Genomic DNA, 27,770 nt, shown 5'->3' on the forward strand with positions numbered 1-27,770 from the left:
GCAAAATTTTATCCAAAAACAGTCTCCAACGTTTAACTTCCACAATAATGTTTTGATCAACACAACAGGATGTTAAGAGAAGAATCTTTAAATACAACAATTAGTAAATCCAAAATTATTAGTTTTATAAAATCGTAATACAGTCAACTTGTTTTATCTCCTTCTGCCGTACAAAGCATAAACGTGGAACCCACTGGTCTTTCGATGAACTTTGGAACCGCCTAGATGAAACCCCGTTACAGAAATATGAAAATCTATATTGAATACAAAATGATGCTTCCTTTCTGTTGCAACTCGCCAAAACTGCTGCCTCTATTCTGTCCAATAATCAACAGCGTAGATCTGTATATAGTGTGTTTTCCTTTTACAGAAGCAACATTACATGCAGTTCATCACACACTGTGGCTTCATGTACATAGGACATAGACACTGGTTTCATCAACGTGCAAAAGGTGTATGTTATACACTGGAAACAACATTTCATTGCCTTGACTAATAATGTGCAAGCTCCCGTAATGAGGTTAGCAACGTCAGAGCGCTACCAATACAATAGAAAAAACACTAGTCTGTTATTATAAAGAATTTACAGCCTACAGTTGACTTTATCGTTTACCTAGGTTTCAACGTTATTAATAACGACTTCTTCAGAACCTGCAACAAGTTAATATTATAATGCGCTAGTAAATTATGTTAGATATGGTCATCCTACAGGATGCCACGTATAGTACTTACATAAATTATTATTTAAATGTTTGCCTAAAACAGATCGTGTCCTAAGTCAACGTCATAAAACTTGATGCATAGCCATAAGGTTTTGTCACTTCTATTAAACGAACAGTAGAAATTCACTTTAAGCCCGTTGTATGGGCCTCGTCGTGTGACTAGAGGCTGCGGACCGCGAGGGCTTCGCGGTCTGCCTCACAGAGGGCGGCGCGCATGCGCGAGACGTATGGAGTCAAACTCTTATTACGCACGAGTCAGATAACATTTTTGCTATGAATTAATTTCATATTTTACTATTGTAAGTTAATTACAGTACTCAGCGTGACTACGTTTTACATTCTACTACAGAGCTTTCTAAACTGACCAACAAATCTCGTATGAACATCTGTAGGAAAGGATCTATTATTACAGAAACTGTCACATGCAATATGAATTATTGTAACCTAATATAGGATGGAAGCCTTCGAAGTATGCCCAATTTTTTTTAGATATAGTTGATCGTTCAGTAAATTGCTTCTATCTGTAATTAGGTGTGCATAAATTTGTAGTTCCTCAAACGTGTCGAGTCTATATCCGTTCACTTCATCATGTAGTAGCTCTATGTCACGTAAAGGTTTAGGTGTCTGAGCCATTTGTACCAGACGTTCCGCAAAGGCTGCCCCCCGTGTTCCTACGCCCTTTATTGGAAGATGTTCTTTAAACCTTACTGCTATAGCTCTGCTTGTTTAACCTATGTAATAACATGGGCAATCATCACACAATCTTATATACAGCTGATTTCGATGACTTGTCACCGTCTTTCTCAAGGGAATGAACCAAATTTTGTTTTAAACTATTATTCGTCGAGTCCTGTAGGATGACCATATCTAATATAATTTACTAGCGCATTATAATATTAACTTGTTGCAGGTTCTGAAGAAGACGTTATTAATAACGTTGAAACCTAGGTAAACGATAAAGTTAACCTGTAACTGTAGGCTGTATATTATTATATAAAAAGTATCAGTTGCTGGTCGCTACATAAAAATGTTAAAAATTAAGATAACCAGTCTGTTACTTTGGCGCCCTATAAGGATGCCTTGACACATAGCAAAGGACTGACCAGTCTTCAATTCAGCACTTTTGTCTCCGAACCACAAACAGTGCTCGTTATTTCTCAAGAGATAGACGTTGACAACAGCTGTGAACAGTTCCAAGAGTATACTTCAGTAAACTTCACAGTGCATTCACATCTTGTTTCAAACGTCGGCTACGTACTTGCTTACATCGCCATAGCATGCAGCTTTCACATTTTCCGATCAAGAACTGTCTACTTCTGCAGTAAAACAGTTTTAGCAGACCTCCATGCACACCACCTTGTTTGCCGGCAATTCCCTCGATCCACCGTCACACTTGTTGCGACTATAGGTAAGTGCCGGCATTGCACAACAGATTAAGGAGGAAGCTGTACATTCCCCAAACAGATAAGCCACAACGAAACGACCCACTTCCCACGACCGAACGTGAAATACATTTTGTTCATTTATGGTGTTCCTTTACATCATGGAATTTCGCAGACTCTCACTTTTTTACATCTACATCTACATCTACATTCATACTCCGCAAGCCACCCAACGGTGTGTGGCGGAGGGCACTTTACATGCCACTGTCATTACCTCCCTTTTCCGTTGCAGTCGCGTATGGTTCGCGAGAAGAGCGACTGCCTGAAAGCCTCCGTGCGCGCTCGAATCTCTCTAATTTTACATTCGTGATCTCCTCGAGAGGTATAAGTAAGGGGAAGCAATATATTCGAACCTCATCCAGGATCGCACCCTCTGGAATCCTGGCGAGCAAGCTACACCGCGATGCAGAGCGCCTCTCTTGCAGAGTCTGCCACTTGAGTTTGCTAAACATCTCCGTAACGCTATCACGGTTACCAAATAACCCTGTGACGAAACGCGCCGCTCTTCTTTGGATCTACTCTATCTCCTCCGTCAACCCGATCTGGTACGGATCCCACACTGTCGAGCAATACTCAAGTATAGATCGAACGAATGTTTTGTAAGCCACCTCCTTTATTGATCGACTACATTTTCTAAGGACTCTCCCAATGAATCTCAACCTGGTACCCGCCTTACCAACAATTAATTTTATATTATCATTCCACTTCAAATCGTTTCGCACGCATATTCCCAGATATTTTACAGAAGTAACTGCTACCAGTGTTTGTTCTGCTATCATATAATCATACAGTAAAGGGTTCTTCTTTCTATGTATTCGCAATACATTACATTTATCTATGTTAAGGGTCAGTTGCCACTCCCTGCACCAAGTGCCTATCCGCTGTAGATCTTCCTGCATTTCGCTACAATTTTTTAATACTGCAACGTCTCTTAATACTACAGCATCATCCGCGAAAAGCCACATGGAACTTCCGACACTATCTACTACGTCATTTATATATATATATATTGTGAAAAGCAATGGTTACATAACAGTCCCCTGTGGCACGCCAGAGGTTACTTTAACGTCTGTAGATGTCTCTCCATTGATAACAACATGCTGTGTTCTGTTTGCTAAAAACTCTTCAATCCAGCCACACTGCTGGTCTGATATTCAGAAGGCTCTTACTTTCGTAGCGACTTACCTTCGTAGCGACTTTATTTCCGCTTTCTTCTTTGTTGTTTGGTATTACTCCCGTGCTCCTTCATCTTCTTTGTTCTCCTTCACTTTCTTCTGTCCATTTTGTTTCCGATTTTTTATTTCTTGTGTCTTGAGAGCCTGCATTTAGTGTGCCAAAAAAGACTTTTCTGTATTCTTTCCGAATATTTGATGTTATTTCTTTCTAGTTTTTTCTTATTTCTGTAATTCGTGTTACTGACCATTTCTATTCCCACGCACAGAGGGATATTTCTTTTGTTGGCCTATTTTCATTTATCCGTTACAGCTGTTCAAAGAAGATTTATCTTTGCTATGTCATTACTGGTGTGAATATTACCGAAGCATCAGTCATGCTTGCAAAATACTAACACGAATTCTTTGTAGAAGTATGGAAATACTGGTAGAGACCATTCTCGGTGAAGATCAATTTGGATTCCGGAGAAATGTAGGAACACGCGAAGCAATACTCACCCTACGACTTACCTTACAAAATAGGTTAAGGAAAGGCAAAACTACGTTTGCAGAATTTGTTGACTTGGAGGAAGCTTTTCACAATGTTGCCTGAGGGGGGATTGGGTTTGGTAAAACACAGGGAACATAAGACTATTTACAACTTGTACAGAAACCAGACGGAAATTATGAGAATCTAGGGGCATGAAAGGGAAGTAGTGGTGAGAAGGGAGTGAGACAGTGGTGGAACCTATCCCCGATGTTATTGAATCTGTATATTGAGCAAGCAGTCAAGGAAAACAAAGGAAAATTACAGTAGGAATTAAAGTTCAGGGAGAAGAAATAAAAACTTCATAGTTTGCCGATGATGTTGTAATTCTGTCAAGACAGCAAAGAACTTGGAAGAGCTGTTCAACAGAATGGACAGTGTCCTGAAAGGAGCACACAACATAAACGTCAACAAAAGCAAAACATGAATGATGGAATGTAGTCGAATTGTATGAGGTGATGGTGAGGGAATTGAAATAGGAAATGAGACAGTTAAAGTAGTAAATGAGTTTTGTTATTTGGGAAGCAAAATAACTGATGACTGTTGAAGTAGGGAAGGCATAAAATGTAGACTGTCAATGGCAAGAAAAGCGTTTCAGAAAAAGAGAAATTTGTTAACATCGGGTATAGATTTAAGAGTCAGGAAGTCCTTTCTGGAAGTAATTTGTAGATTGTACCCATGTATGGAAGTGAACATGGATGATAAAAAGATTAGACAAGAAGAGAATAGCAGCTTTTGAAGTGCGGCGCTATAGAAGAATGCTGAAGGTTACATGGGTAGGTCTCGTACCTAATGAGGAGGTACTGAAAAATAGTATTGGAGATAAAAAAAAATTGTGGCGCAACCTTACTAGAATAAGGGACTGATTAGTAGGGCGCATTTTGAGACATCAAGGGATTACCAGTTTAGTATTGGAGGGAATTGTGGTCGGTAAAAGTAGTAGAGGAAGACCAAGAGGTGAATACATTAAGCAGATTCAGAAGAATGTATGTTGCAGTAGTTATTCGGAATTGAGTGTAGCATGGGGTGCTAGATCAAACCAGTCTTCGGACTGAAGCTAACAACAACAACAACAACAACATGCCACCGCTTCTGATATTTTTAACATTTTCAAAGATCTCCCCGTTACTTTTCATTTTCCAATCATTTGTAGTTCGTTTTGCACCCACTTTTTCTAATAAGCCGTCTTTCAGGTACTTCTAGTCTGTGTAGCTCATAGTTCATCGTCAAACATTCATATACAAGTAAACATTTTGACCTTCCTACTGTGCCATAGTGTTTAATTATGTTTTTCTAGATATGCAGTTCTTGTTGTAGAAGCTTTTTGTGAAAAACATTCATTTATCTAGTTATTGGTTTCCTTAATTTCAGGATTTAACTTATACAGTCCCAGGAATTACACACAACAAAATTTCCAGCTGTATTTTGCGAGCTTCTAAAAGTTAATACATCTAGCAGCAGATCCGCTATCGTCATGATGGTTGATAAGCGATGTATAACAGAGGTTGAACAAAAGATACCAATACCGGTGAAAGAGAAATAAAAAAAATCGCTATTAGCCTGCTAGTGGACCGGATTTTGCATTAACTGCACCTTGTTTCTGGATTGGGATATACGAGTATCGTGCAACAGATAAAGGGATACATACCTGTTCTTCCTGGAAAAGGCTGCTACAGTAGATAGAATTATTGCTGCATATCGTAAACGTAACTGGTCCTCCAAAATACCGCACAAAAGTTCAATTATATTCATATCGGGGATGTGACACGAGGTTCATTTCATAGTTCCAAAAGTGTGATGGGAGGTTTATCGTACTGGTACACAGTATTTTCACAATATTTTGTAGCTCGGGGTGATACTGGGTGCCTGAATACTACAATTACATCTTCCTGGACAAGAACCTGGCCCATGTGCGACCGCGCCCACAGCATACTTCATCTGGCGCCATGCTTCACAGCAGGACAGAGACAGTTAAACTGATCTTCTGGAACAATGTGAACGATTCATCAGACCAGATGGCATTCTCTCATTGTTACTGCGTCCAATCCATATGTTGACGACATCACGCTCGGCATTTCATGCAGAGTATGCTGTTAGTAATGGCTCTGAGCACTATGGGACTTAACATCCATGGTCATCAGTCCCCTAGAACGTAGAACTACTTAAACCTAACTAACCTAAGGACAGCACACAACACCCAGTCATCACGAGGCAGAGAAAATCCCTGACCCCGCCGGGAACCCAACCCGGAACCGGGGCATGGGAAGCGAGAACGCTACGGCACGACCACGAGATGCGGACCATGTCGTTAGTAGTATATTCATTAGTTTTGAAATAGAAGCTCTACCGCGGATGTTGTCACATGCAGTTGGCGACGTCTAGTTTTTGATGGAGCAGCGTCCTTTGAATTTATGTGCATCCCTCACGGCTTGAAGGATGCTGATGCCTTGTGTTCAAATGTGTGTGATATCTTATGGGACGTTAACTGCTAAGGTCATCAGTCCCTAAGCTTACACACTACTTAATCTAAATTATCCTAAGGACAAACACACACACCCATGGCCGAGGGAGGTCTCGAACCTTCGCCGGGACCAGTCGCACAGTCCTGCACTGCAGCGCCTGAGACCGCTCGGCTAATCCCGCGCGGCAATGCCTTGTGCTTTCCGGCCACAATCGCTTCAAAGTGATCCTGTCTCTTTACCTCACTTTCTACTTTTGGCCACTGTTGTGCTTGACAGATAATATTCTTCATTCTTCGACGTGAAGTGGCATCCGTCCACACTCGAAGGATGATGGTGTAGTATACTTGGTTCAGAGTCTGCAACCTCTTCTGTGGCTGAAAAGTCCCATTCCAGAATGGCAGTCCCTGATGCAATTTGGGCACGTGAAACATGAGGGACTCGTTGCAGAAGCCGCTCTCCCCTTCCGTCTTGTCTTCTGTTTTTTTTCTTTTTTTTTCGGAAGTATTCCCTCTTAATAGCGGTGTAAAGCTGGGGTATGTGTGACAGACTCATTATAGATTATAACTTCTGCAGGGATCCCATCTTCATCTTGAGCCTTTCGCTTAGCAAGGGACTCTATTGTTCTACTGAGCTCCTTCATAGTAGGCACTGAATCTAGTTCTTCCATAATCGGCATTTATTTGAAGGCGTCAGGTTCACCCTGCTAACATCATTCTCTACTGCGTACAACTCAAGGCAGTGTTCAACCAAGCGTTCCATTTCTTGCCTTCATCAGCGATGACTTCGCCTGTCTTGGACCTCAGAGAAGTTGTTTTTCTAACGGTTGGACCAGTTTCCTTCTTAATACTATCATACATGGTCTTAGTGTCACCAGAATAGGCTTGTTTCTGTATATTTGCACTTAAATTCAGTCAGTAGTTATGTGCACATCTCCTGGATGTTTTCTGTGCCCTGTTCTTTGCTTCTCACATGCTCATCCCGAGATCTTCCACTTGAGTTTGTTTTGTAACTTAGCAAGGCTTTCCGTTTTGCCTCAATGACTGTCTCCATCTCTTCCAAATTTTGCTCATATCGTCTTTGTTCATATTTTCTTTTATTCCAGAGGTCAATACTGTTAAACTGTAAATGTCGCTAGAAAGTTGTGCTCTTTTGTTGCCAATGTTCCTCACTACAAGTACCTTTACTGGTGAAGCATTTTCAAAATTACTGGCACATCTCTGCTTTCATTTTGAGTCATGAACATGATATGTGTTGATCTGGGGATGACCTCTCGGTTTGGCGCGGTGACATTTCTTCGGGGTGAGCCTCACTGTGCACACCACCAGAGCGTGTCAGCACTATGACAGCTTCGTGCCCCTAGGACATTCTGAGACCTGTACTCCTAGATATGATAAAATCAAGTTGATGCCAGTGATGCGAGCGGGGGTGTTGGCAGGACATGTTGAGTTTCTAATGCATAGTCCATAAAAACAGCAGACTTCCACCAGTCTCTGGCCATTTCCATTAACTTCTTCCACTCCATGATAACTCAAGCAATTCGGCCACGTCATTATCTGATCCAACTCTACCGCTAAAGCTTATAAGGGTACTTGCATTACGTAACCATTACGGCACCTCACCTCAACGTCTCCATACCAGCAATATTCTACTGTGTTTCTGTAAAATATTTAACATATTTTGTGACAACATTCAGATTTTATTTCATTAATGTAGGGGTACTTCGATACATCGATATGTTTATATTGCAATGATATTAGTCTTTTTTACATCACCATTGTCTTTGCTTGCATAAGTTTAATCTTCAAGAATGGTTAGAACGATCCCATACGAGCCCCCACGTTCTGACAACCCTACCACAACAAAGGTCAAAAATTTAATATGATGGTAGTGTTTCTCACTCTGCTAAATATTGCATTTTAGGGCAACAGCAAAGTTATATTATGTGGCAGGTGTCATTAGAGTACAGTTATTAACGTCATCTCTTGAAATAATGAATCAACTAGGCACTCATCTTTTCTTGTTTCCCACGCTGGTCTCATTGTGAACTCATGGCTCAATCGTCGAAAATCTAGGTAGTGATGATACCAAGCTCGGATGCAAAGAGGCCTAGGTGGTATTTGCGATATTCAAAAGTTTTATAGGTGTGTTTCATAAACCATTCTTGAAGATTAAACTTTTGCAAGTTAAGACAATGGTGATGTTAAAAAAGTAATCAGATCTCCGAATTTAAGTTACACTTCTTTTTTTATTACTTTTGTTGCAACATCACTTCACAACAGAAAACATGCTTGAAAATATCTTCCTCACTGTTAAAGTTCACAGTTCATAAACTGACTACAATTCGCGTCATTTCAACATGAAGACCAAGACTTGACTCTCTAATAACCACTCACGCGTCCAAACTTCAGAGTTACAAGTGCGTCTCAGATCATAGTGACAAAAGAAAGAATACACATCAGAATAATATGATTGCAATATAAACATATCGACGTATCGAAGTATCTCTACATTAATGAAATAAAATCTGAATGTTGTCACAAAATATGTTAACTATTTTACAGAAACACTGTAGAATACTGCTAGTATGGAGAGGGTGAGGTGAGGTGCCGTAATGGTTACATAATTCAAGTACCATTACAAGCTCTTACAATATATAGTGACTCACGGCTACTCTTACGAGTGCAATCAACCGCTTGGGTATCGTCAATGTGCCTTTGACACATGGTCCCAACATTCGAGACGGCAATAGGAAATGGTGATTTCTTTATTGTTTCCTTTTTATTTTTAGTAGGTGTATTATATGAACCCGCTTGTCGATGATTACTTCTAAGCTCCGTACAACCTATCAAGCCTACGGGTAATGTGCGGGGCAGCACCTTGTTGGCGACGGACTGCCCAGTTTGTGGCGGGCGGTAGCTACGATCGAGTCTAACGTCAATCCGAAAGAGCTTATGACCTGTAACTGCTTTTTCCTGTGCTGTGCCGATGTTATTTGACGTCGGTGACGTGTTCTCTTCAGGATGCTGCATGTCTGAACGACAAACATGGAGACACGTGACTCGCCCAATCATCACGATCTCCCTCTCGACCTAAATGATTGTGTCTAGAGGAAATGCAAGCCAGTTCGTTTTGTATGACGTCGGTTGCAGGAGCTACCGGTGCTATGCCTTCCAGCTGCCTCTGTGGCCCTACTCCAGATTTCCTTTCAGTGTTTTCTGCCTTAGCCTTCATCCCTGCCGAGACTAACCATAAGGCAGTGGTGTGCAAGGTAATTAGAGGAGGGAAAGGAACGGTAACTGAGGAGACCGTGGGGAACAGGATGTATAGGACAAATTGATCGTTGTCTCCTCTGCTGAGACCTGACCGGCTGGGTTACACCTGGCAATACCTACGGTATCGCCGATATAACTCTCAGCTTCCACGGGGCACACTAACCGGCCCGCCCTTGCGGACAGAGCTACGGTAAGGTGGTGCCTCCTGGGATGTTGATGTAAGGTGTCATCAAAGACACCATGGTGCATCTCTCTGCACCAATAACAGTGGCTATTTGCACTACTGGTATTTCAGCAAGAAGGGAAACAACAGTCATATCTCTCCTCAAATTCGAAAGGTCAACCATAATGAAATACACTACTGGCCATTACAATTGTTACACCAAGAAGAAATGCAGATGATAAACGGGTATTCATTGGACAAATATATTATACTAGAACTAACATGTGATAAAATTTTCACGCAATTTGGATGCATAGATCCTGAGAAATCAGTACCCAGAACAACTACCTCTGACCGTAGTAACGGCCTTGATACGACTGGGCATTGAGTCAAACAGAGCTTGGATGGCGTGTACAGGTACAGCTGCCCATGCAGCTTCAACACGATACCACAGTTCATCAAGAGTAGTAACTGGCGTATTATGACGAGCCAGTTGCTCGACCACCATTGACCAGTTGTTTTCAATTGGTGAGAGATCTGGAGAATGTGCTGACCAGGGCAGCAGTCGAACATTTTCTGTATCCAGAAAGGCCCGTACAGGACCTGCAACATGCGGTTCGTGCATTATCCTGCTGAAATGTAGGGTTTCGCAGGGATTGAATGAAGGGTAGAGCCACGGGTCGTAACACATCTTAAATGTAACGTCCACTGTTCAAAGTGGCGTCAATGCGAACAAGAGGTGACCGAGACGTGTAACCAATGACACCCCATATCATCACGCTGGGTGATACGCCAGCATGGCGATGACGAATATACGCTTCCAACGTGCGTTCACCGCGGTGTCGCCAAACACGGATGCGACCATCATGATGCTGTAAACAGAACCTGGATTCATCCGAAAAAATGACGTATTGCCATTCGTGCACCCAGGTTCGTCGTTGAGTACACCATCGCTGGCGCTCCTGTCTGTGATACAGCTCAAGGGTAACCGCAGCCATGGTCTCTGAGCTGATAGTCCATGCTGCTGCAGACGTCGTCGAACTGTTAGTGTAGATGGTTGTTGTCTTGCAAACGTCCCCAACTGTTGACTCAGGGATCGAGACGTGGCTACACGATCCTTTACAGCCATGCGGATAAGATGCCTCTCATATCGACTGCTAGTGATATGAGGCCGTTGGGATCCAGCATGGCGTTCCGTATTACCCACCGATTCCATATTCTGCTAACGGTCATTGGATCTCGACCAACGCGAGCAGCACGATACACCGCAATCGCGATGGACTACAATCCGACCTTTATCAAACTCGGAAACGTGATGGTATGTATTTCTCCTCCTTACACAAGGGATCACACCAACGTTTCACCAGACAACGCGGGTCAAGTGCTGTTTGTGTATGAGAAATTGGTGGAAACTTTCCTGATGTCAGCACGTTGTAGGTGTCGCCACCGGCGCCAACTTTGTGTGAATGGTCTGAAAAGATAATCATTTGCATAACACAGCATCTTCTTCCTGTCGGTTAAATTTCGCGTCTGTAGCACGTCATCTTCTTGGTGTAACACTTTTAATGGCCAGTAGTGTATTAAAACTTCAGTATGTTTCGAATCTGACTACTGATCCTGGCAGTAAGAGAATGATGATTCTATACACACTCAGTGACAGGATTAAGCACTAGAGCATTTTAAAATTATAACGCTGATGACATTTTTAAATATTCTTCTTGACTATCATCTAATATTGTACTAGCAACGTTTGTTTTCTGTACCTTCAAAATCTTTCCTGTGACTATCTATCTATATATATAGGATTCTATGCGCCACTTGGTAAAAGCAGGATCCTTAAAGGATCACCTTGTTGCCCAACCGTCTGTCTGTCTGTCAAGACCCCTTTTCTTCGGGAACGGGTAGACGTATCAAGTTGAAATTCCACTAAGGTCTCTTGGCGGTGTAAATAATTCAAGATTGTAGGTCAAGGCGGTAAACAGATAGTGCCATATGTATCACGTATTTTGTAATTCGCGAACTCACCGATGAAAATCTATATATGAACTATCTGTATACATGTTGGGCTTGCTGGTTTAGTTGCAAAGTCTTGCCCTGGAGCCGACAGGTCGCGCGACCGAATTTCTGTCGGGCCACCTATCATTTTAAGCCTTCGTTTTAACCTAGCCTTCACCTCTAAACGATGTGAAGTGTCGCCAGTAATGTCATGTGGTTAGGATTCCACGCCAGACAGTAGGTCCCCTTTTTCCTGTCGGTAGCTAATTTAGGTTACGGACACGCAACGCACCGAAGTGGCGTCCAATAGACGGACAATAGGCCATTACACTACGCGGAATTATTATTATTATTATCTATGTACATAATTATATTTGTACGGAACCCTCAGAGCACGTGTTCAACTCGTACTTGTCCGGATTTTTGTATTTCATACGCCACCATCATTTGACCTTCAGTAGAGCTGCATGTCCTCGGAAAAGAAACGGCTGTAGTTTCCTTTTGCTTTCAGCCGTTCGCAGTACCAGCACAGCACGGCCATTTTGGTTGACGTTACTAGACCAGCTCAGTCAATCACCCAGACTATAGCCCCTGCAACTAATGAAAAGGCTGCTACTCGTCTTCAGAAACCTCACGTTTGTCTGGCCTCCATTGTGGTTCTCCGTACGGTACGGCTATCTGTACCGCGGTGGCACGCAAGCGACCCCACCGACGGCGAGGTACATGGTTCATAGGGGGGCTATCAGTAGTATAATAGCTATATTACTGGCAAACTAAAATTATTTTTTGTCAGACTTCTTTTATCTCATGACTGGTTTTATGAAAGGGTTCTTATTTCGTCGCTGCAACTGCGTTACACTGAGTATTATTGTTTCATGCAAAAGGCGCAAATTAACTCCAACAGTGATATTCTTATTTGTGAAACTGATGGGTTTTGTTTGTGCAAGTAAACTTTATTTCTAAGTTACGCTATTTTAACTATAACAGAGAGAGCTGAATTTTAACTGTTTTTTAATGATTATTTGCATGTTCTTTCAGATTATTGCATTCGATTTTCTTTGTTAACTGAAAATCATAGGAAATTTTACTGTTTGTTTTTTAGTGAAACACTTCTGTTGTTTTCAGATAAGTTATGTGATAATTACTGTACCGATAACAAATTGGTTAATTAACAAAGTTTGTTCAACAGGTTCGGTGACTGAATTTAGAAATAATTTGTCAAAATTTCGCAATACACTTCGCTGTTTTGCCGTCGTCTTTGTTGTGTGTGGTTTGCACTGTTTTAAAACAATGACTCAAAATTTGCGTAAGTAGAAGATGGAGGAAGTTATTTGTAAAAGTAATTGTTGCACATTTTTTCCGCTAATCGTTATTAGTTTCGAAACAAATATTTTAATATTCTGATCCGATTAGGCTCACCCGATCACTGACATTTGAATAGCCAATTACAGAAGGGAAGGTTACAGGGTGACAGGATAACACATTTCTCCTATGAACACAATTATTACAAAGATTTTCATATTACATTTTAGAATACCTATAAGCCTACGAGTAATATAATGACCACCTCTTTCTTATCGTTCAGTGGCCTCCTGCACGATAGGCTTTGTGACAGATTTGGTCCCAGAATGAACCCCTGCGGAAGGCTTTCTTGGCGCAGGTGCCGGGCACGGCGTCGCGCCGCCACGTCCAGCGAGGCGACGCCCGCACCTGTGGGCCTATGCCCTCCCCCCCCTCCCACCTGAGTCCCCCCTCCCCCTTAACGCCTCTCACGACCCAGTCTCACTACAGGCGGCCGCGGTGCCTACAACCTGCGGCCTTCCGATTCAGTCGCCAGCCGACACCGCAGCTTTCGCACCTCCGCTTCGAGACTCCGTCCCCGCCGCCGCCACTGCAAGGTATTCGCCCGCGTCCTGCGTTACGGCGCCGGGTCTGCCGAGAGTCGTTGTCACGCGTAACCTGCAAACCTGTCGCCACAAAACACTGTTATTGCGCCTGCACTATTTTTAGGCCCATTTGTCACAAAGTCTGTCGTGTTTGGACTTCCGCCTTTAGTCACAGCGTTTTTTCATCTATAAATTGTACAGATCCAGTCTCAAATAGAAATCACTGCCATCTGCTTTCAAAATGACGTCCAGGCTATTGAACCGCTTTAAATAACAGTACACACAGCATTGTCAAAGTTAAATATGCAGTCCCGATCCTCGGGATGTACACAAACTTCAAAACTACCATAAAACTGAGATAACTCGTTCCGTTTCGCGAAAGCCATCGATAAAACACGATAGAAGTCGTTGTAGTAAAAGTCTTGTAAATCTTCGTACAACATGAGCAATTAGACGCTGGTATAAATCATTAAGTGGTGGGCTACAATAGTGGTCTATTTGTATTTACTAACTTGATCTTTCATAGCTATAAATGTTTTTAGCTTTCTTTAGAAAACAGATTGATAAGTCACACGTGGGAATGGTTTTAGAAAATTTTTAAGAAATGTAGATATATGCCATTCCTCTTTCGTCTAATGTCAATAGTGCAGAGAGACAAGAAGCAGTGAGTATTACTGAACTTTATTTGGACGTGCGAATCAGTACGCTTAGGAAACTGTTGAACACATAACACTGTAAATGAAACTGCTTCAAATGTGACTTGGTCTGAAAGAAATTAATGTGAATTTCTATATAGCACGCAATAATTCGACAATAACTACAAACTCTTTATTTTTTAATGTATTTTAGCGGAATCTATTCGAATACTGATTTCTAATGAAAATGACAGCTAGATAATGGTAAGACAGCCATAATCAGCGGTCAACAGATGTATTGGCCTCTATATACCGTGTTTTGTTGACGGATGAAATTACCAGTTCATGTTTTTTAAGGAGAAAATATACATCTCGATTATAATCCATAGTACTGAAGAAAGATGTCTGTATCATTTCCTTCACTTACGGGTGAATGACGCGGCCGACTGCGTATTGTTTTTCTATTTCCGATTATTTATCAATGAAATTCGTCAACAGCCGTGTAATTGAAATGTTATTTTATTTTATTTTGACTACCAGTTTCGACATTCCACTGTGCCATCTTCAGGCACCATATGCATCTCACAAAAACAGACGATAATGTCATACAGTGCCATAGATTCCTGGATGTTGCGAATTCAGAACCGTTTCCGTAGTGCTTCACTGGGAGATTTGGTAACACCGCTATCAAGTCTTTGATTGAAGCATTTGGGAATCGGTTTTGAATTCACTACATCCAGGAATATTTGGCACTCTACGAAAACATCGTTTATTTTTGAGAATTGCACATGGGGCCTGAATATTGCATAGCGGAATGTCGAAACTGGTAGTCAAAATAAAATAAAATAACATCTCAATTACACGGCTGTTGGCAAATTTCATTGTCCCTGTGTTACTTTGAAAACGCAAATATGCGTTACTATCTGATGTAAAGAAATCAGCTTGTCACTGTGAAAGAAAAATTCAACAGCAAACAAAGAACAGCGATATTTAGCAAAGTATGACGAAGGCTACCGCCACTTAGCGTGAAAAATCCTTGAATTGCGGTTTTGTAGCTCTTTTTCGGAGGTAAACGTAGTATTGCGGACTCGAGGTTATTGCTATTATAATTATCAACTTTTACGTGTCTAGCGTACAAAACTATTTGCTAACATAACATCAGATTTCAGAATTACACTATTGAACAACTGAATTACATATCCGGTCCCGGCTGTGAGGCCTCGGGCACGGAATACAAAAGATACCGGAAGCGTTCGGCTGCCGTACTGATCCGCGACCGCTCAAACGTCGCACACAACTCACGTCAGACGGTCAGAGCTGGCCCTAAGAACCAGATATCTCGTTCGAGCGTACTGGAGACGTGCTGTGTAGTACCGAAGTCACGAGACCTGTAGGTCCACGCAAGCTCCCTCAAGGCCGCGGAGTGTTCCTAAAACCATCTTTGGCAGTTCGGAACTGCTGAAGTGGTGCATTGTCTTGCTGAATGTATTTTGTTGCCTGGGGGCTAACGTACGTGGATGCACCTTCTACAATTCGCCACTGAGGGAGTGTGACAGATTCACCATTTCACCCAGTCTGAACATCCTCCTCGCCTACCTGTACGTTGCCCAGTTGAAAAGTAGGACGCACCGCCTAGTGTGGTTTTCGATGTACTCATACTCTGCCAGCGGCGCGTATTAGTATGTTTCGCGGGTGATCAATCATGGAGACTTTTTCCATACTTTGAACTTCCAATAGCTTTGCATCCATGGTACTCCCTGTGCCTCTTTTCCTCAGTGTGAAGTAAAAGTATGACAGTATTCACTGTGCACTATTATAGAGGAGATTGTTCTCGACATATGGCTTCTCATTGGGTGTTGTCCGGCACTGAAATGGCGATTTGTTATATCTACATCTACATGATTACTCTGCAATTCACATTTAAGTGCTTGGCAGAGGGTTCATCGAACCACAATCATACTATCTCTCTACCATTCCACTCCCGAACAGCGCGCGGGAAAAACGAACACCTAAACCTTGCTGTTCGAGCTCTGATTTCTCTTATTTCGTTTTGATGATCATTCCTACCTATGTAGGTTGGGCTCAACAAAATATTTTCGCATTCGGAAGAGAAAGTTGGTGACTGAAATTTCGTAAAAAGGTCTCGCCGCGACGAAAAACGTCTATGCTGTAATGACTTCCATCCCAACTCGTGTATCATATCTGCCACACTCTCTCCCCTATTACGTGATAATACAAAACGAGCTGCCCTCTTTTGCACCCTTTCGATGTCCTCCGTCAATCCCACCTGACAAGGATCCCACACCGCGCAGCAATATTCTAACAGAGGACGAACGAGTGTAGTGTAAGCTGTCTCTTTAGTGGACTTGTTGCATCTTCTAAGTGTCCTGACAATGAAACGCAACCTTTGGCTCGCCTTCCCGACAATATTATCTATGTGGTCCTTCCAACTGAAGTTGTTCGTAATTTTTACACCCAGGTACTTAGTTGAATTGACAGCCTTGAGAATTGTACTATTTATCGAGTAATCGAATTCCAACGGATTTCTTTTGGAACTCATGTGGATCATCTCACAGTTTTCGTTATTTAGCGTCAACTGCCACCTGACACACCATACAGCAATCTTTTCTAAATCGCTTTGCAACTGATACTGGTCTTCGGATGACCTTACTAGACGGTAAATTACAGCATCATCTGCGAAAAACCTAAGAGAACTGCTCAGATTGTCACCCAGGTCATTTATATAGATCAGGAACAGCAGAGGTCCCAGGACGCTTCCCTGGGGAACACCTGGTATCACTTCAGTTTTACTCGATGATTTGCCGTCTATTACTACGAACTGCGAGCTTCCTGACAGGAAATCACGATTCCAGTTGCACAACTGACACGATACCCCATAGGCCCGCAGCTTGATTAGAAGTCTCTTGTGAGGAACGGTGTCAAAAGGTTTCCGGAAACTTAGAAATACGGAATCAACTTGAGATCCCCTGTCGATAGCGGCCATTACTTCGAGCGAATAAAGAGCTGCGTTGCACAAGAACGATGTTTTCTGAAACCGTGCTGATTACGTATCAATAGATCGTTCCCTTCGAGGTGATTCATAATGTTTGAATACAGTATATGCTCCAAAACCCTACTGCAAACCAACGTCAATGATATAGGTCTGTAGTTCGATCTATTACTCCTACTACCCTTCTTAAACACTGGTGCCACCTGCGCAATTTTCCAATCTGTAGGTACAGATCTATCGGTGAGCGAGCGGTTGTATATGAGTGCTAAGCAGGGAGCTATTGTATCAGCGTAATCTGAAAGGGACCTAATCGGTATAGTATCTGGACCTCAAGACTTGCCCGTATTAAGCGATTTGAGTTGCTTCGCAACCCCTAAGGTATCTACTTCTAAGAAACTCATGCTAGCAGCTGTTCGTGTTTCAAGTTCTGGAATATTCCATTCGTCTTCCGTGGTGAAGGAATTTCAGAAAACTGCGTTCAATAACTCCGCTTTAGCGGCACAGTCGTCGGTAACAGTACCATCGGCACTGCGCAGCGAAGGTATTGACTGCATCTTGCCGCTTGTGTACTTTACATACGACCAGAATTTCTTCGGATTTTCTACCAAATTTCGAGACAATGTTTCGTTGTGGAACCTATTAAAGGCAACACAGTGTCGGACGCCTATCCTTCGTTCGCTGATCTGTGTCAATATGTCACTGCTGTCGGCCGTTGTCTCTAGCGGCAGGTTTGCAAAGTCGTGGTACCATTGAGATGGTGGCACGTGAAAACCAATGTCCCTGTTCGACTTCGTTGAGGGAGTGTCCAAGCGCTGGGCATCCACGATCCGGTCGCATTATCGTGCATCTTGCCGATGTCACGCGAATGGCCAGTGCAAGTGATACACCGAAATATTATTTCTCCCGCGGTGATATAAGCATCTAAATTTATACTCCTTAAACCACCTTGCGGTGAGTGGGGGAGGATACTTTCGGCACAATTTCTTTTGTTTCGTATATGAAACTCTACGGTAACAACCCTACCACAACAAAGGTCAAAATTTTAATAACGATTGTGGTGTTGCTCACGCTGCTTAATACTGCATTATCAGGCAACAACAGTCATATTATGTGGCAGGTGTCATTAGAGCACAGTTGAAAGTCATTTCATGTAATAATCAAACAACTAGGCACTCATCTTTTTGTGTTTCCCACGCTGGTCTCGTCGTAAAATCATGGCTCAATCGTTGAAAATCTAGGTGATTATGATTCCAAGCTCTGATGCAAAGAGGCCTAGGTTTTATTCTGCTATATTCAAAAGTTATGTAGATGCGCTTCACAAACCATCCTTGAAGATTACACTTTTACTGGACAATGGTGATGTAAAAAAATAATCAGAACTCCGAATTTAAGTTACACGTCCTTTTAATTGCAATATCACGTGATACACAAACATCACTACTCAATACAAAACATACTTGAAAACATCTTCCTCACATTTTATAAGCCAACTACAAAATACATCTTTCCAACATAACGTCCAAGACTTGACCTTTTCATGGTCCGACTCTCTAACAACTTAACAACTAACTAATAATCGCTTACGCGCCCAAAAATCAGAGTTACAAGTACGTCAAAGATCATAGTGACAAAAGAAAGAATACACAGAAGAATAATATCAACGCAACGTAAACATATCGATGAATCACAAACGAAATTAAATCTGAATGTTGTCTCAGAAATATGTTAAGTAGTTAACAGAAAAACAGTAGAATATTACTGGTATAGAGAGGTTGAGATGATGTGCCGTAATGGTTACGTAATTCAAGTACCATTACAAAGTCATCCTGTAATTCGCTATAGGATTTGGCGTCGCAGCCTTCCTACAGATAACAGCAGCGCCCACTATATATAGCGACTGTTAAATGTTTGCCTATGCATCTCAACTCTCAAACTGTAGTTAGTTTCAGAGCTATGCTACACGAGGATTATATAGCCGACAGTGTTCACTGTACACGCACACCGATGAGCCAGAACATTATGACCACCCGTTTAATAGCGTCTTGTTCCACTTTTCAAACTCTTTACAACAGAGATTCTGCTTAGCATGCCTTCTAAAAGTCCTTGACAGGGTTCCAGAAGTATGTGACACCAGATGTTTACGTACAGGCCAATCAGTCGCCGCAAATTACGGGGTGGTGGTCCACGGGCAAGCAGCTGGCGCCCAACATATGTTCCAATGGCTACAGATCAGGCACATCTGCTGGGCAAGACATCAATGTGAGTCCACTATAAAGCTCCTCAAACCACTGTAGCACGATTCTGACCTTGCAACAAGGGCAGTTATCCTGTTAGAAGATGTCATCGCCGTAGGGAGAGACTTCAAGCATGAAATAATTCAGGTGGTCGGCAATAATGTTCACGTAGTTGATTGCCGTCATGAAGCCTTCGATTACCACCACAGATCCCACAGAAGCCGAACTCAGTGCATCCCACATCATAATTCTGTCCTCACTGACCTGCATCTGTGGTGCGGTGCATATTTTGTGCAGTGATTCACCCGACTGCGTGTAGGAACACAACCATCGACCTAGCGCAACAAGAAATGCCATTCATTTGACAGGCAACACGTTTCTACTGATGCACTGTCAAAACTCAGTGATGCTCACTGTAATCGTAACTGACGATGTCGTCGGGTAAACATAGGCACGCATAGGGGTCGTGTGATGTGAAGCTCCATGATCAAAAATGGCCTTTGAACGGTGTGTTCCGAGACGCGCCTGCACCAACATCGTACTCTGCCATCAGATATGCCGCAGATCGCTGCCTGTCTTGGATTTACACAGAGGGGAAACCTCCGACCTCTACGTTTTCTGACGAGACGTGGTCGTCCAATACCATACTGCCTAATCGTTATTTCACCAACCTTCAACCACTTTCCACAGGTGGTCACGACAGTAGTACACCAACAGGAGAACAGCTTCGACGTTTCAGAGATGCCCTTTGTAAAAAAAACCGCTTATATCAGTGGATTTCCGCATTTGCAACAAGTATCTTCACTGTAATGATTGCCCATTCGTCTATGTCTTTTCTTACTGCGTTATGTGCCCGCAACACCACCAGAAAGTGGGGCAATGGTCATAATGTTTTCGCTCACCAGCGTATCTATACAGTGCTTGATTTGTGACGGTAAGCGCTGGTACCCCGTACCTGTACTTCTGACGAAAAAAAAAAAACCTTGAAATAAAGTTTTCAAGAAAACAGCCGCGGAAGGTCACAGTAGCGGAACTACTGTTTTCAATACAAATCAAACACTATGTAACACTCCACTAGGTTACCTCTGAAACTAACCATAATTCAGATACCCGTGCGTGAAATGAGATTAATAGCCATATATTTGACACATCATACTGTATAGAGTTGGTCAGATACATCTCGTTTTGAGCACTGTAAATCTGCTTTGTATGAGCAGAATTCTGCATCTGCAGCTGCAACGTGCAATAAACACAGAAAGCCAGAACTCAGAATTTCATGTGCAGTGTGAGATAGGTTAATAACGTCACATTAGCACCACATTCCACCGCAGTTTTGCGCAACGCCACCGTGGACGTGTCAGACCATGGGAACGTCGTCACACCTCCTCTTACCAACATCTCACCCCTTATGGAAGTCTGCAGGACAGTACCCAATCTACAGTGGAAACCACAAGATCCTGTAGAAGATTCCAGCAGAGGGGTCAAAACGTCGATTCTTTGAAGAAATATGGCGCGGCCTAACAACACAGAACATTTTAACTTCATCTCACCCCTTCTCTTCACATCTCTGCGGCGCGGTCAGAACCGCTGCACCCAACGATGAAATCATGCGGTTTTTGTTGTGGATGGCTGAAAACAATTCAGACACGCAGCTGTTCAGAATCTACACGAAAATGCCTCTGGATGTATCACAAAATGGCGTGAATAAAACCACCTCCTCTTCTGGGGCGTTCATTTTCACACATTTAGCAATCGAAGAGGATAGTTTGTAATGCGATGTGCAACAGGTAGACTTTCTCGACAGCCTAAAGTTTGATGACAGCCCTCCGCCCCGGATGCTTCAACGATTCTCTAAAGACATCACTGGGCTACAGCCCCACTGAACGCGATCATACCTCCTTGGAGGGCTGTGTGACTGCAGATTTTTCTCTGGTACACACGGTGAACCACTAGGGGCCATTAAAAATCATTCGACGAAATTTGAGCGTTACCAAAGCAGAAAAGGGTATTCATGCTTTTTCATCCCTAGTTCCTCGCGTGGCGAGTGCACAGAGGGAACGAAAAATTTATACATGCGTGAAAAAAACTGCAAAAAGTTCCTCTAAGACCCAAGAATTGGGCAATACCCTCGGTTCACTTGCGTCCCTTTGTCGGCCACTTTAAAAAAGTCTCTGTAGACGAAGGAGATCCACCGATCCCCAACTGCTGGCAGTATAGGCAACCCTCTTGGCATCCCTCTGATTTCGCACTTAGCCGGCAGGCGCTAGTGTCAGTCCCGGCATCACGGTATGGGGAACCATCGGGTATGACTTCAGGTCACAGCTGGTTCTGACTGAGTGAATTCTGACGCCACAACAATCCTGATGTGTTACACCTCTTTTCAAAGTTTCGTGGCACCATTTTCATACAAGATAATGAGCGTCCTCATATGGCACGTGTCTCTGTGAACTAAATATCTGCATAAGGTCCTCCTGTGGCCAGCAAGTTTACCAGGTCTGCCCCCAGTAGAACGAGTGGTGTTAGCTCGGATGTCACTTCGTCCTATTGCGAGCGTCCAGGGTGTGAAAGACATTTATGGGCCAGTGTGCTTCAGAGGAGGATACAACAGCTTCATGATACCGTTTCCAAACGATTAAGTTCAAGTATTCAGGCCAGATAAGGTGCAACGTCACATTGATAAGCAGGCTCGTACTGTGAAGTTCTCTTTAATTTGACTATTTTTTGATCATTGAAATAATATCACATACGCCATCAATCCGTGAAGTTTCAATTGGTTTCCTCCTCTCCCTTTCTGGGTGCTCCACTGTTTCTGTCAGGCAGTGTATACACACAATAGAGGGATTATGCAGCAGGTTTCTCGTTAAGATTTCGTATTAGACTGTTGGTCGCGGCATCTTTTCAGACGAGTTCCGTTCTTAGGACAGCAAAAGAAGGATATGAGGAAGCCCAGGGGGAAACGTTGTTTCCAGATTCCTATCGTCATCATCACACCGGCCCAAGCATCTGACGTCATGGTATGGAGTACTGATGGGTATGCCACAAGATCGCCACTGATTCGCAGAGTCGGTGATTTGGATAGCAGAAGTTGCACTACTGACATGTTAAACTCGGCGGCTGTATCCTCCCTTCGAGGAGTTCTGCACGACATTATCTTCCAACAAAACAACGCAAAACCTCTTACTTTCTATGCTGTTCCGACCTACGTCAATAGAGAAGGTGTTCAACTGTTCCCGTCACCAGCGCTTTCGGCAGATCTCTCATCCACTGAAGATATCTTCTCACGGGTTGCACACCTCTATTCGCCAAGCGCTGGTATGTGGTCATGGAGTAAGGAGAGACTGACAGGTCAGCACTTGCCATCCTCAATGATTGATGGATGCTACCATAGACTTGAAGCAGCATGGAATGACGTGCGCGTATCTGTAATCTAAGCTCAACTCGGCTCGATGCCCAACCGGGTTAGACACATTCTTGCTGCCAGAGTTACGAGCTGTGTTAACTAAATTTCACGCCCTGTGCACCTCCAGATCACCAACTAACACTAACATGAGAAAGAACATGGTACCTCTCGTAGCAAACGGAAATTTTTCCTCGCTCAATACGCGAATGGAATAATACAATCTATAATCCTACCGAGAAATACTCTCCGCCACGCACTATAGTCTTGTGGATCATATTTATATGAAGAGTATGAGACTTATATAACGTCAAATAAGTAGCAGCTCCAATACAGTCTTTGATACTGCGTGAAAGCGGGCAGGGTTCAACATACAACTATTACAGGTGTCGAGTATGATTCCTTTTACTTCTTCGTCTTTTCTTTGCGCTGTGTCCGTGTCGTAACTTTTTTGCATAATGTCAAGCACGATGCCCACTGAAGGGAGAGAAAGCGCCTAGCGAGTGAAAGGAGACTACGCGCCACGCCACCACAGAAGCTTTTTTACAACTGTTCTGTGTGGAATGGTTCCTTTTGCGACGATGGGGACAGCCCCTGTGGTACTAAGATCTTGCACTCCCAAGCCATTATGAGGTTTCGTCGAGAATCGGGTATTCTCTGCACTCTGGGAACGGGATTAGAGCAGCAAACAGAAGTCACTGTATTTAATCATGTTCATATGCCACACCGTTGCTTCTTGGGAAATTGTACCAAAGGCAACAACGTGAACACCGCTTTCGATTGCCTTCTGGAACCAACCAAAGAATAAAGGAAGCTGGTTTTACACGACTTGGGCTTAAGGAAACAACGTGGATTCCTAATTTTTCCATTAAAATTTATTGGTCATATACATTTTTTGTAATCGAAATCAAAGGTTGTAATGATATCCATCGCGACAACTTTTTGCGCCAACATCGGTTGTAGACTATCCCCCTGAATTAGCACGTCAGTATGTATTATACGTGTTCTTCCGAATACACATCGCTGTTCTTCTGTTTTGTGAAGAATGTAAGTTCATCGGATAAAATACGGTGACGCCCTTAAAAGGACGCTTTGGAGCGGTGCAGATGATGTAGGACTGGTACACACACGGTCATATGATACGCCACCGCTAAGCTAAGTCACATCAGTGAAGTGGTGTGTGTGCGCCGGTCAGTTGCATGGAAGCAGCGCAGTGAGATGGGTCCACATGGAGCAGTGACAGAATGCCAGAAAGGAGCTGTCGTAGTTGGACGTGTTAGTGGCCACACTGGGAATGAAGCTACCCAATTTGTTCTTGTTCTATCAGTGCGGACTGTCCAAAGTTTCTACAAGGAATGGTTTGACTCGCACATACTATGAGGGGCCATCAAATGAGAACAATACCCGCCACAACGGGGACATGGAATGGTTCCATTCCAAAGTAATCACCACACGCATTAAGACATTTATACCACTTAGACGAGACGACCAATTCCTTTTTCGTAGAACGTGGTCGGCCGCTGACGGATCCTGCTTCGGATTAGCAAAGATGTGAAAATGACGCGGTGAAAGATCCGGGCTGCAGGGAGGACGTTGCTGCGTTTCCTAACCAAATCGCTGAAGCGCAGCCTTCGTCCGATTGGCAGCGTGGGCGTTATCATGTAGCAGGAAGATTCCGTCAGAAAGCACTGCGATAACCCGTAAACAACTGGTAAAGCTAACAGTGGAAACATCCCACGTCCCTCCCCCCCCCCCCCCCCCCCCCCCCCCCGCGCCAAAGAAATCCAAAGCTGTGAGGTCACGATGGCCTCCTTCCTCGTACGTGGAACCACAATCAACGCGCTGCACTATGGGGACACTTCGCAAAAACTGCGTGCGCCGTGAAGTCAGAACCATCCTCTTGAACGATAACGCCGCCCCCAAACTGCCAATCGGACGAAAATTACCAGCGTTTTGGTTGGGAAACACTGCAACACCCTCCATACGGCTCAGATCATTCACCGTGCGATTTTATGATATTTGGCGATGTGAAGAAAGAAATGCGTGGACGCCTGTTTCAGTCGGACGAGCAAGTGCAAGAATAGGTGCGGTTGTGGATCCGACAGCTGCCGACCGCGTCCTATGAACACGATTTGACCGTCCCGTCTTAACACGTGTGGTGATGACTTTCGAGTAGAATCTGATTTCATATTAGTGGCTGTTCAGAAAACATCTATTTTGTACACCTATAAATTCTTTTGATATCTGCCACTATAAATTATCGTTATGATTATGATTATTATTATATCACTGTTAATGGCAGAATCTGCAGTAGTTAAGCAGAGTTAGTATTAGCCTTATTAGTTCATAATCAGGTTTACGCACATCCCCACTTCAGACACTCCAATCATTTTAATACTATTTGATATGCCGGCCGGAGTGGCCAAGCGGTTCTAGGCGCTACAGTCTGGAACCGTGCGACCGCTACGGTCGCAGTTTCGAATCCTGCCTCAGGCATGGATGTGTGTGATGTCCTTAGGTTAGTTGAGTTTAAGTAGTTCTAAGTTCTCACCAGTTAAGTCCCATAGTGCTCAGAGCCATTTGAACCATTTGAACTATTTGATATATTAGAACTGTTATTTCTTAGGTAACCATGATTTAAAAAAGGTACTGTATGTGTAAAATCATTTGAAGATGTAAGACAGGGCCGGATGGCCCTAATCAGGTCAGGTTAAATAAATATAACGTGGCGAGATCATAAAAGATAGTAACCGACAAGGACCGATGACGAGTTTCACCCCATATGAATCCAATCCGTTTCAAACCCGACATAAATTGCTGCTGTCACTGAAATCAGGTCTATCTCGACCAGTTTCAGAGAGTACATTGCGAAAAAGCTGTACTTCTTCAACGAGCCAAACCACATAAAAACCTGGTAGTGGCCTGCTATGTTCGAACGAGTTACGAATAAGCCTCTTTTCGAACGAAGCAAGGCGTCTAGTACACAGACAGCCTAATGAGGCGTTTAGGGGGAGGTTTTCTATCTTTGTCCCGAAAAAACATGTTATTTGAGATTTTTTTCTCGGGATGTGATATAGATATCAGTGTCAAATTTGGTTCAAATGTTTATTGATATTTCTCTATAAAGCGGAATTTTTTCAACCGGAAATGTCGTAGAGCAAAGGCAGAAGTGCCGTCGGAACGAAACAAAATTTCGAGGTAGACCTCCACGCGCTGTATGTCACAGGTCAGACGGCTCGTCTGAAATAAAAATTGAGTTGACGTTTGCGAAGTAAATAACATTCTTTAGGAGTTGTACCTCGCTTGCGTTATTTGGACAATAGGAAACAAAATGGTGGCCTTTTAAAAAAATGGAGTTTTTTCATCGATTTTGCGACTTCGTCGTCCAAGTAAAACTATTTATAGTCGATGGATTGGAGTAAAAGTGGTGCACCTCCTAGACGTTTTAGTTAAATTGGTCGGGAACAAAGAATCATGCCAATCGGTTCAGTAGATTTGAAGTTACCATACCGCGAGATAAGAGAAACGTCATTGCGAGAAAAACACGTTTGAAGTTTTGACTACATATAAATGAAATATTATGCAACGTACATTCATTCTGCTATTTCGGGTCCATAAACTAGTCCTCCTTCTTCATAGAGGGCGTTCTGCTTGATCTGGGCCATCCTACGCTGCTCTAGAGCCTCTCGTACGGCCGGTCACAAGCGGATTTCGGCCGCCTGAATCCGGTGGTCGTCCGAATGCTTGGTGAGCTGCGTCGAGTAGAGTCCCAGGGTGACGTCCATCGTTGTCTTGGTCTTCAGAATTGCTGAATACCCTTCGTTGAAGCGGCTCGCTGCCAAGAAAGTCGCTATCTCTACAGTCTTCACACCAGAATGCAAATGCTTGGGGGCTAACTTCCAAACACACGCGTTCAAACTTTCATTTGAATTTTGCGTGTTTCCTCCCAAGCAGCGGTACAATAACTCGTCTTCCGAAAGAGAAAAAACTGGTGCGTGAAAAAGGCCGATTTCAGGCAGCTGCATTTTTTGGTTCAACCGCGAATAACAAACATTTCCTTTCCGTATTCGGAAAAGCCGTTTCAGGGGTCGATTCTAAACACTTTTATAGATCCAAAAATGCAATTAAAAATCAAGTTTTTTAACCAAAAGACAGTAAACCTCCCATTAACTCACAGTGCGTGGAGGCTGTAGTTCAGACCTTGGTGTTTCCGTGATATTTTGGAGATGTTTATAGGGAGTAGCTCGGCTCCCTCATTTAGGCAACAGTGACACTAACCAGAATGTTTACTTCAACATTCTCGTCGACCAAGTGTTCACCATCCTTCTGCATCGTCGTAACGAGTGTCATGTCTCCTCAGAGTGAATAACTTTTTTGTCCGGTGTCCTTATTTACCGAACTGTTCAGACAAGCAGAATACTTATCTCAATACTTATTTACCATTGAGGACTAAGGTCAGCTAGTCCTGGCCATGACTGTTTGTTTCACAGTCCTTGTAATCGTAGCAGCCATCTTTCCGGAACCACTATGCGGCGCTTCTCCTACATTACACTTTCCTCACACTGTTCCAGACACCTGCGTTTCGCTCGGGCCGCCTGACGAGTGACTCTTCGATATTTGACCTAGAAACTACTGTCAGATCCCTAATTGCAGCGAATAAGACTTTTAGACTCTGTCTACAAATATGACTGGCGACATCAGTGATGTTCCAACCTGTATAGAATTTGGTCTTGAGAACCCAAATGAAATTAACAGTGAGATTGACTACAGTGTTAGCAGAAAAATAATACAAAGTTAATTTTTTGTTGTTGTTAATGAGTGGATAATACTGCATTCAAAATACAACAGAAGTTC

General features: G+C 43.1%; 1 protein-coding gene across 4 annotated transcripts in view; it reads left to right on the top strand.

Annotated features, from left to right (window-relative positions):
* Positions 1 to 27,770, top strand: part of LOC126266685 (proton-coupled amino acid transporter 1-like) — a 421,916-nt gene that overhangs the window by 120,712 nt on the left and 273,434 nt on the right. For 2 of the 4 annotated variants that reach the window (XM_049971112.1, XM_049971113.1), the window contains exon 1: positions 13,539 to 13,652. The exons of the other annotated variants lie outside the window; for them this stretch is intronic. The gene's annotated coding sequence lies outside the window, so the exon portion shown is untranslated. Of the gene's footprint in view, positions 1 to 13,538; positions 13,653 to 27,770 lie in introns of those variants that run through there. 4 annotated transcript variants of the gene reach the window in all.

This window comes from Schistocerca gregaria, chromosome 4, assembly GCF_023897955.1.
Source record: "Schistocerca gregaria isolate iqSchGreg1 chromosome 4, iqSchGreg1.2, whole genome shotgun sequence".
Lineage (NCBI taxonomy): Eukaryota > Metazoa > Arthropoda > Insecta > Orthoptera > Acrididae > Schistocerca > Schistocerca gregaria.